This window comes from Vulpes lagopus, chromosome 14 (assembly GCF_018345385.1).
Source record: "Vulpes lagopus strain Blue_001 chromosome 14, ASM1834538v1, whole genome shotgun sequence".
Classification (NCBI taxonomy): Eukaryota; Metazoa; Chordata; class Mammalia; order Carnivora; family Canidae; genus Vulpes; species Vulpes lagopus.
In genome coordinates, this window is record NC_054837.1 from 21873501 (window position 1) to 21884526 (window position 11026).

The following is an 11026-nucleotide window of genomic DNA, read 5'->3' on the forward strand; positions in this document are numbered from 1 at the left end:
GAGGCAACTCAGATGTCCATCATCTTATGAATGGATAAACAAAACGTGGTCTACCTATTCAATGGAGTAATATTCAGCCATAAATGGAACAAAGCACTGACATGTGCTCTAACAGAGATAAACCTTGAACATACAATGCTGATGGGAAAGAAGGCAGGCACACAAGGCTACATAGTGTACAATTCCATTTATAAATGCCCAGAGTAGGCAAATCTACACATGTAGGGAGTAGATGAGTGGTTACCAGGGCCTAGGGTGGGCATGTTCCAAGGAGGAGTGGGGAATAGCTGCTCATGGGCACAGGGTCTCTTTCCAGGGTGACTAAAAATTTCCAGGATCAGGAGTTAAGACAAAATTCCTCTTTAACCCTTTAAAGGGTTCCAAAATGTTGCCAGTCTGTGGGCAGAGATATTTTCTCCCCCTCTCATCCACATAAAAGACACTCGCCTTAACCAAGCATAAGTAAAAAGGGCAAGTTTATTATAAGAATATTGGCGAATTTCATGGAGCTGAAAGAATAGGAAATACCTGGATTAGGAAGAATCAGCAATCTGTCGGTCTCCTCTCTCTCTCTTCCTCCACCTCCCCTGGAAACAGATTTCTCTCTCTCCCAGTCCTCTGGGGCAAAAAACAAAACAACCATCCACCATTTTCCATTCATTACTGTTTCAGGTAAGAAGGACTGCCTTTCCTTTAGTCTCAGACCAGACCCCAGGGGACTATTCTAACAGGTCCGGGGCCCAGCATGGGGGCTATTCATCTAAGGCCAAAGGTGAGGCTCATTGCAGTAACAACAGCTCTCTTGGTGCTCTTGTGATTAGAGTACTAAATTGGGGTGGGGGTGGGCTTTACTTGGAAGAAAAGAGAAATTTTCCAGAAATAAAGACTTGTTAAATGAATGACACTTAAGATCCCTTTAAATCAGAAAAATCTTAAGATAAAGTGTTTATGGTCAAATGGTATGGTAATCAAATGATTTTTAATGAGGCTATGTTTGGCCAGGGCTGGCACCATTCTAGAGTTGCAAGAACAACAGTATGGCAGCATTTTGTGCCCAGCAAGGCCTGCAGAAAGGAGCTTGGGTTTGGACACAAAGCAGATCTCTATACCCCTCATCCCCGCCCCACACTCAGAGAACACAGTGACCCCACAGGATACCCACATGAGCCTAGAGATAATGTCCCCTTGCCAACTCAGCTAAAATGCATTTCTCCAGATCACACAGAGATGGTCCTGGATCTCATCGATATGGCTCTCACTTGAGCCACAGATGGCAAATGGAATGCTCATCCCCGCCCCTAGCTCCCTGGCCCGGCTGCTTCCACATTCCTTGACAATAATGCTGGTTCAGAAGCTGGCACTGGAGCCAATCCTTACTAGGCACAGCAGGGTGGGAGAGGCAGAAGGAAAGCTGGCAAGGTGGGAAATAGGGGCTTTTGATTTTATGCTGGCCCTAGCAGCCTGGAAAGTGCTGTGAAAAGTGGGCAGCAGGACTGCAGCAGATGACAAAGCTTTATCAGGTAAGGAGTGGAGCTGGGGGTGGGGGGCAGGGGGCAGGCACGGAGAAATTATAGCCCCACTTGCCAAGTCTCAGAGACACCTGTGTCTAATTTAGCATAAGGAAGATATTATGGAAAAGGGGCTGCCACCTTCCTCAGATGACTCTCACTCAATCTGGTCTATTCCAGCTTCTAAAGCCCCACCCCACCTGCTCTAAGCCATCACCATCTCTTGCATAGAGAGCTGTGACTGCTGCCTAAATTCTCTATTTGCTCCTTGGCCACAACAGCTCATTCTCCACCCAAGGACCAGAGTGATCTAAGTTGCAGGTCTGATTAAGCCTCCCTTCAGCTTAAAAGCCAACAGTGGCTCCCCAGAGGATAGAGTCCAAAATCTTTCACAGCAGTTCAAAAGGGCCTTCCCGTGCTGTTCCTGGCTGACTCCAAAGCTTCAAGCATCAAAGGGGCTTGAGGTATGTAGCAGAGGCTCTGGTTCCCTGCTGGGTCGTCTCACCTTTACCATACTGGCCCAACTTCCAATATAGCCAGCACCTGCTCTCATTTGCTTGACAGCTTTCTCTGGTGACTGGAAGCCACTTTTGCTCATATGCATGACAGGAGAGAAGTGCCAGGGAATTAACATCTTCCCCTGCCCCAACTGACTGCAGCCCTCCAACAATGACTAATGGAAGATGGTGTATAAATATCCCAGCTCCATCATCCATTGGGTGGGATAACTGAGATGCATGTCTGACTCAAGCCCCCACAGCTCCCCACTTGCCCATAGTAGTAACTTGTTTGATTATGCATCCTTTCCCAGCTTCTTCCTTCCCCTGTCTCACCTCCCCATTCCTCAACTGGTATTCAGAATCACCTCCCAGATGAAGCTCTTATATTCAAATCTTTATCTCTGGGTGTTCTTTGGGGAGGATCCCTGAAAGAAAGAAAAAAAAAAAACAATTGTTTTCCATAACCAGGTTTTCCAGCTCTGTACTTATTTGCACATGTTGGTAATGAATGTTCCATGTCTGCAGCCTCAAGACTTTTGCATAAGCTGTTCCCTCTACTTAGCATACTCTCTTCTAGCCCCGCCCCACCCCTACAGTGCCTTCTATCTCCCGGGTGGATCTTTAGCTCTATCTTCAGCTTAGATCTACATTATTGGGTAGAACTTCTTTGACCCAAGCTCCCACACAGACAGGAAAGTTTTCATTCCCCTGGAATTTATTCTCCCCGCACACTATTTCTATTTCATTTCACTCATCTCACCTATAATTATTTGTTCAAAGCCTGTATTCCCTGCTGATATGTAAGCCCTATGAGAACAGCAACTGTATATGTGGGATCATTTCTGGATGCCCAGAGTCGAACATGATGTAGATGCTCAAAGTGGAGTCAAATAAATAGTGCTTTGACTTCAAAAAAATTGGAAGAGAAGGTGTAAAACTCACTCAGAAAGGGAAATGTCAACACATATGTATTGGATAATCACAGCCACCATGGCTCAGCACATAGTCGGCCAGACACTTACCAATTGTTTCACAAACATCACTTTTTAAATTTGTTTAATTCAATTTGCCAACATACAGTCTAACACCCAGTGCTCAACTCATCATGTGCCCTCCTTAATGCTCATCACTCAGTTACCCATCCCCCAGCCCGCCTCCCCTTCTGCAACCCTTTGTTTGTTTCCCAGAGTCAAGAATCTCTCATGCTTTGTCTTCTAATTTTTCCCCACTTAGTTTACCTTGCTTCCCTTATGGACTCTTTCACTATTTCTTATATTCCACATGTGAGTGAAACTATATAATTGTATTTCTCCAATTGACTTATTTCACTCAGCATAATACCCTCCAGTTCCATCCACATCGATATAAATGGTAGATATTTATCCTTTCTGATGGCTGAGTTATATTCCATTGCGTGTGTGTGTGTGTGTGTGTGTGTGTGTACCGAATCTTTATCCATTCATCTGTTGAAGGACATCTGGGCTTTTTCTGCACTTTGGCTATTGTGGGCATTGCCGCTATGAACATTTGCCTTTTTGGATCACTATATTTGTGTCTTTGGGGTAAATATCTAGTGGTGCAATTGTTGGATTGTAGGGTAGCTCTATTTTTAACTTCTTGAGGAACCTCCACACTGTTTTCCCGAGTGGTTATACTAGCTTGCATTCCTACCAACAGTGTACAAGAGTTCCCCTTGCTCCATATCCTTGCCAAAACTTGTTGTTTCCTGTCTTAATTTTAGCCATTCTCACTGGTTCACAAACATCACCTTAGATTATAATATTATTCCTATTTGCCAAAGGGGGAAGCTGAGTCAAAGAGAGGCCAAGTAACTTGCTAAAGGGTACACAGGTAATAGGAGGCAGAGCTGGGATTTGAACCCAGAAGATATGGCATCAGAGTGCACATATTTAACCACTAAGCTCTCCTGCCTCTTACCACATGGAGTGAGATGCCAATTATTAAGCAGTCCACAGCATCTATATACAGAGCTTCTTCCCCTCAGAAGGCGTGACCTGAAGAAAGACAAACAGAATCACTGGCCTGATGGCATTCATTCACCAGACCAGATATTATAAGGTACCTACTATGTGTGAGGTACAAGGACAGAGTGGTAAACAAGACAGACACAGTCCTTGCACTCCCTACAGTACAGTAGGAAGGACAGTGCTGCATGAATAAACACACAAATAGTTTTGTCATTACCAGTTGTAAACACTGTAGAGACAAAGGGGATGAGAAGCACCTAACTTAAACAGGTCAGAGACAACGCTGAAATGAAGACCTGAAAAATGAGAAAAATTCAGCCACCCTAAGGGGGTGGGTAGAGAACATTTTCCACCAGACCGTGGGAAATGTTGGCTGTTATTCTAGGTGCAGTGGGAGGCCACTGGAGGGTATTAAGGAATTGGAGATGTGTTCTGATTTACATTTTCAAACCTCCCCTCCAGCTGCTGCGGGGAGAGTGGGTGGCAGGGAGACAGGAGCGGGAGCAGAGACCAGCAAAGAAAGCTGCTACCAGGTTTTAGGTAAGAGACCATGGTGGCTCCAGCAGGGCTGAGAACAGGGGAGATGGAGAAACAGGCTCCATTCAGGATACATTAGGGGGAAAACCAACAGCAGAACTTAGTGATGGCTTAAGTGTAAAGGCCAAGGAGGTGGAAGAAACTGAGTTGGTTTTCAGGAGTGGGTGATGAAATGTGGTAAGCCTGGTCCAAACCTGGCAGCTTTCACAGTTTTATCCAGAGAGTGTCCCCAAGGTGACATCTTTTCCAGTCCCTCCCCTCTTCACTCTACAACCACATTCCATAATAAGTCCTTGAGGCATTTTAGGAAAGCTGGAAGAAGCAAACCTCCAAATAATAAAAGTAAAAACCAAAGCAGGTGAATTTTGCACACTCCTCATGGACTAGGCATATATTTCGTGCAATTATCTCGAACACACTATGATGAAAGGCCTATTATTATCACCATTCTACTGATGTAGCTTAGAGAGGTTAACTAATTTTCCCAAGGCTTACACAGTGGATCAAACTCAGGACTGGCAGATGATAAAGACAAATCCCACCCCTTTGCTCCCCATTTGGAGGACCAGTTGGTAATATTTTCTCCTTCTTCTCTTTCTTCTCCTTCTGATCCCCTGAGGACCCCAGGACTACCAGTAGTTGTTTGTGAAGCCTGGAAAGATGCCTAGAGATGTTGGCTCTCAACCATTGCCTAAAGCCTTGTCTTCACCAATATCCTGCGAATGCCCCACTTCCATACCTTCCATTAATCTCAATCCAGACTAAGGAAATTTCAACCACAATCAAACAATGGATAGATACCACCAAAGAGAAGGGGAGAAGAATGTGGGCCTGAAGTATCCACTGATCACACCCCTATTCTGTTCAAGCAGCTCTCCTCTGATCTCCTGCCTCATTAAACTCTTTCACGAACATTATCTCATTCGATCAATGGGTACATACCACTCTACCCATTCCCACAGGTGAGTAAACTGAGGATCAGCAAAATGAAATGACTTGCAAGCTCAGAGCCAAATTCTGAAACCAGGGCCTCTCAGCCTAAGTCCACTAGCCTTTCCAACATCACTCAATAGCTTGCCATGAAAACCTTCTTGGAAGTGTTCTTTTTATGGATTTTGTTCTATGTGCATTTTTACCACCTCAGGAGCAGCCAAGAATTGGAGAGGAGGAGGAGAAATGGGGTGTGGAGAGGAAACAAGGGAGGCTTGAAAGCAGTAAGGGCGTGATCTCAAGAGGAACTGTGATTTGAATTGAGTAGAAATTGGTTTCCTGTTATCTTTGTAGCCACTATGTTTGCAATTCGGGACCTGATGCCCACGTATACAGGCCAAACACTGCCACCGTTTTCTGATCAAATCGCCTTCCTAGGAAGACACCGTTAAAAAATTCTCTGTAACCTATCAGGCAGCCTAAGCTCCTCTAAAAGACTCATATTGCTGAACAAGTTCACAGAGGACTCCCTCTGCAATAGAGCCAGAAAAGAAGCCACGTACTGCCACATTGCAAGGGGCCAGGTGGTAAAAGATAAATTCTCCCAGGCCTGTAAGGAGCCAGAAGGAAACATGGTGATACTAAGACACCAGTGACAGCCCCTGCTGTCCTGTGTGCCATATGACTGATATCCAGCCATCACACACAAATACAGGCATACTAAAGGTTATCATGTTGAAATCCTGTGCACCCTGACAAATTACCCTTTTGCATATCCCTGACAAAGTCTATCTAAAACAATAAGGAAACCTGTCATCTTATCCAACAGGAAGTCCATATGTAAGGAGGGTTTCAGGTCTAGTTGATTTGACTGCTCAAAGAGGTCTTGGATTCTTGCTTTCCCTAAGCTCTGCCAAACACAGTGCAGACTCCATCCAGAGTGTAATGCCTGCCATGGTTGTAAGACGGTTGTGGGTAGCACTTGATGCTGATGCTTTCTTGTGTAAGTCTAAGGGGAGGGACAGAGCCTCTCTCCAAATTATGGACTATAACCCCTTTACCATTAGTCCATTTGGACTAGCTCAAATTCATAGGACTACCCTAAACCAATAACAGTCACCAGAAAAATGCCCCCAGTGACATTTGATAATGGTCTGAAACATTTTTAGCTGCCACACTGGGGATGAGATGCTGCTGGCATCTAGTGGGTAGAGGCTGGGGTGCTATTAAGCATACTATAATGCACAAAACAGTCCCCCACAACAACGAATTATCTGGTCCAAAATGTCAATGGTGCTGAGATTGAGAAACCCTGCCTTAATCTAGATCAGGGTTGGCAAACTACCACCTGCAGGCCACAATTTGGCTCATTGACTGATTTTATAAATAAAGTTTTATTGGAGCACAGCCACATTCATTAATTTACATATCATGGTTGCTTTTACACTACAACAGAAAGTTGTCACACAACTAGTTGCGGCAGAGCCCATATTCAAACCCCATCACCACTAAAAGCTTAAAGTATTTATTCTCTGGCCTTTTTCTGGAAAAGTTTGCTGATCCCTGATCTAGGTCTACTCATAAAGCTGTCATTGGAAGACTATATAATAAGATTAGGGTTCTATTAAGGAGAAACATTCATATTGAGAAGAAATAAATAGTAATCACTACCAAGATAAGTCTGTTCTCAGAGGACACACCATAGGGCATAGCTCTCAGCAAGGGCTTTCCCAACAAAAATTTATTTCCACATACAAGATTGATTATAAAAACTAGGAATTTAGGTCTTAAATAATCTTTAAGTTGGTGAGAGGTGGTGAAACATCCAATTCTCATCACCCCCACCAAAAAAAAAAAAAATCAAGATTTTCCTTCATTCAACTCCTACCACAAAAAGAACTGATCTTCAAAGGCTGGTGTGTTCTGAGTCCACAAAACCTGAGTCAGGCCTGGTGTGGGCTCCATGGCAGGCCAAGGCCACACTGAAATCGAGGGAGAAGAAAATGCAAGAGAGGAAATTACTGAGTTAAACAGACCACTCGTAGAAGAGGAAATTACTCAGCAGGAAGGATCATAGGACAGATGAAAGAATCATCTCCGGCAAAATGGTGACCTGACAACAATCCTGCCCCATAATGCCCTGGGGTCCTACAAGATTTCGCAAAGTATCCAATAACTCCTTTTCCTTCAACAAATCTAGTTGGGTTTCTGATCCTTGGAAACAAAGGATTCCTGAAAATACAAGACTCCTTGAGTCACTGGATACTATTTCCAGGGCCTGCCCCTCATTGCCTCAGGGGGAGGGTAAATATTTGCCCATTGGGTTGACTGGTTTCTCCTCTCTCCTTCCAATCCAGTTACCCAGAGACTCCTGACTCACTTGGCAGGAAATTGGGTAGACCCAGAGGGCTGCCAGAGAGTTAGGAATTAAAAACTATGAGACCCAGGAGGGAAAATGGTATCTGACTTTTCATAGTTATTTTATTATTTTTAAAAAAGATTTTATTTATTTATTCATGAGAGACACAAAGAGAGAGAGGCAGAGACATAGGCAGAGGGAGAAGCAAGCTCCCTCCAGGGAGCCCGATGCGGGACCGGATCCCAGAACCATGCCATGGGCCAAAGGCAGATGCCCACGGTTGAGCCACCCAGGGATCCCTTCATAGTTATTTTAAAGGTTTCTTATTTTAATAGCAACTATAAATAGTTACTATACTTGTCAAATAAAAGTCAATATCAAGGGATCCCTGGGTGGCGTAGCGGTTTGGCGCCTGCCTTTGGCCCAGGGCGCGATCCTGGAGACCCGGGATCGAATCCCACATCGGGCTCCCGGTGCATGGAGCCTGCTTCTCCCTCTGCCTGTGTCTCTGCCTCTCTCTCTCTCACTGTGTGCCTATCATAAATTAATTTAAAAAAATTTTTTTTAAAAAGTCAATATCAACTCCTACAAAAGACAAAGAATGGAAAAAAACTTTTTTAAGTGGAAAAAAAAATTCATGGCCATGTCTTTCCCACATGAGATAATAATGTTACTTTGATCTTCTGCTCAGTCTGGTCCTTATCTGAAGCCCACCACTACACACCCTGTTTCTATTACTTTCCCATTTGATATTTTAATTGAATGAGAACCGTCATATCATTCCCCATCTGCTGCTTCTCCAGTTTCTCCTGGGAGCGCCTGGGGCAACACTTCTCCCTGGAACAAAATCTACTCTCTGAGTTTCTTTGGAATAGATTATTTCTCCTGAAGCCAGACCACTCACCTTTGGGATGCAGATCTGTCCTGGAGGTGTCCCTCTGGGGACCACCATCTTGGTTTTTGGGCTGCCCTTATTGGGTGGAGGGTGGTGGTGCCAAATTTTTGCCTCTGCTGTTTCCAACCCACTCTCCCCAAGCTGAGGCTTGGGAAAAGGAGTCCCCCCATTTGAACCGCAATCAAGACAAAAATCAATCAAATCGTGATTCCGAGTTAAGCAAACTGCAAGCAAGATAGCAGTGAAGTCAAACATTTCATCAAGAACATATTCAGCACACATGTCCCAGCTAAGTGCTAGATTGTACAGACAGAGATGAGGAAAGTACAGTTTGTATGCTCAAAGCAACCAGTCTTGAACAACACTGTCCAGTGTAACTGGAGCAAAAGCCACACTTGCAATTTGGAAGTTTCTAGTAGCCACATTAAAATAAGTACAAAGAAACAAGTACTACCAGGCACTTCAGACACATTATTTTCTAATTTAATCTTCACAGTGAGCATATGAACCAAGAACTTTTATTTCCTCATTTTACAGATAGCAACACTGAGGAACACAGAGTAGGTAAAACCGTGCTCAGGGTCTCACGCTGGTAAGCAGCACAAAGGGAATTTAAACTAGACAATTTAGTTACAAAAGCTATACTCTCGCTTGTTGTAGGGAAGTGGTTATTTAGAAAGGTCAAGAAGCCTTTTTCCTTTCATCCTCTAATCTATTCCAGGCTTCCAAATTCAGATTCTGAAAAAATCTGGGTTTTCTTCCTGTGGCAAACATATCAAGCCAGGACATTAAATTCAGACCTAAATAAATATGCTTTTATCGATGCTACAAACAGGTTCTCTGTTTGGCCTTGTTTGTCTGCAAAATACTTCCCTACCAACCTTGTATCTGTTTGTACCATCCAGCAGGGGCAAATGGAGGTTAAGTAGCTGAATCACCCTTTCCTGGGGTTTCTGATCCATATACTGGGTCCCAGGCGATTCTTGTCCGAGATATACAACCTCTCAGAAAGGGAGTCTTTCCCCCAGAGAGACAAGGGATTAAAATGGGGGTTCATACCTATCATGTGCCCACCATTGAACTGGATGCTGGGGTTAAAGAGAAAAAGTCAAGACCTCTCTGCCCCTCGTAGAACTCACATTCTCTCATCGGCTACAGACACAGAATGAGTGGCTACAGTGCCATGTGATAAGAACTATAGGAGAAGGGTGGCACCACATGGACAGCTCCAGGGAATGGGGAGAATCATGGTCAGTGCAAACTTCCCAAACTGATGCCTGAACTGAGCTTTGAAGAATGAGTGTAAAAAGGCAGAAAGACAACAAGGTCAGCCAGACATGAGGCCCGAGAGACAGGCAGGGCCAGATCACAAAAGGCCTTGAGCATCCAAATGAGGAGTTTGGACATTTCCTTGAAAACAACAAGAAATTGTGCCTCAATTTCCACATCTAATATAAGGAAAGTAATCATATCCACCTCATAGGCTTGTTATGAGATTAAAGTGCTTAGCATAATAGTTCATATTAAATGCTTGATGATTATAGTTCGTATTGAAAAGTTTTAGAGAGGGACACCTTCGTGGCTCAGTTGGTTAAGCATCTGCCTTTGGTTCAGGTCATGACCTCAGGATCCTGGGATCAAGCCCCATATCAGGCTCTCTGCTTCTTCCTCTCCATCTGCAGCTCCCCCTGTTCATCTCACTCTCTCTCTCTGTCAAATAAATGAATGGGGTCTTTTTTTTTTAAAGGTTTTAGAGAGACTAATAATATTAATAACTGGTGATATGACGACTACCATTAACATCAATATGTGCTAGACAGTGTACTAAGCCCTTCATGTACATCACTGTTTTTCTTCTAAACATGTGTCACTAACTGAAATCGCATCATGCATTATGTGGTTACCACCTGTCTCTCTCCTGCTAGAATGAAAGCTCCATGGGAGCAAGACCTGTTTGTCTGTTTGCTGCTATTTCCCCAGTGCCTATCATGGAGACTGATGCATGAAGTAGAAGCTCAATACATCATTGTTGGATGAGTAAATGATGATCTCATGTATGATAATCCAGAGAAACAAATATTATCTCCTTGATTTTACAAATGAGGAAAATGAAGGGTAGAGAAATCATTCAAGCTGCAATGTGGACAAAAGATGCAAGATGGGAAAGGCTAGAGGAAAGGAGACCAGGGAGGAGGCTACTGCAGACATGCAGGGAAGGAAACTGGGATGGAAAGAAGTTACTAGATCAGAAAAATATTAGAAGGTGGGTGGATATGTGGCTGATGGATGGACAGATGGGCATGTGGATG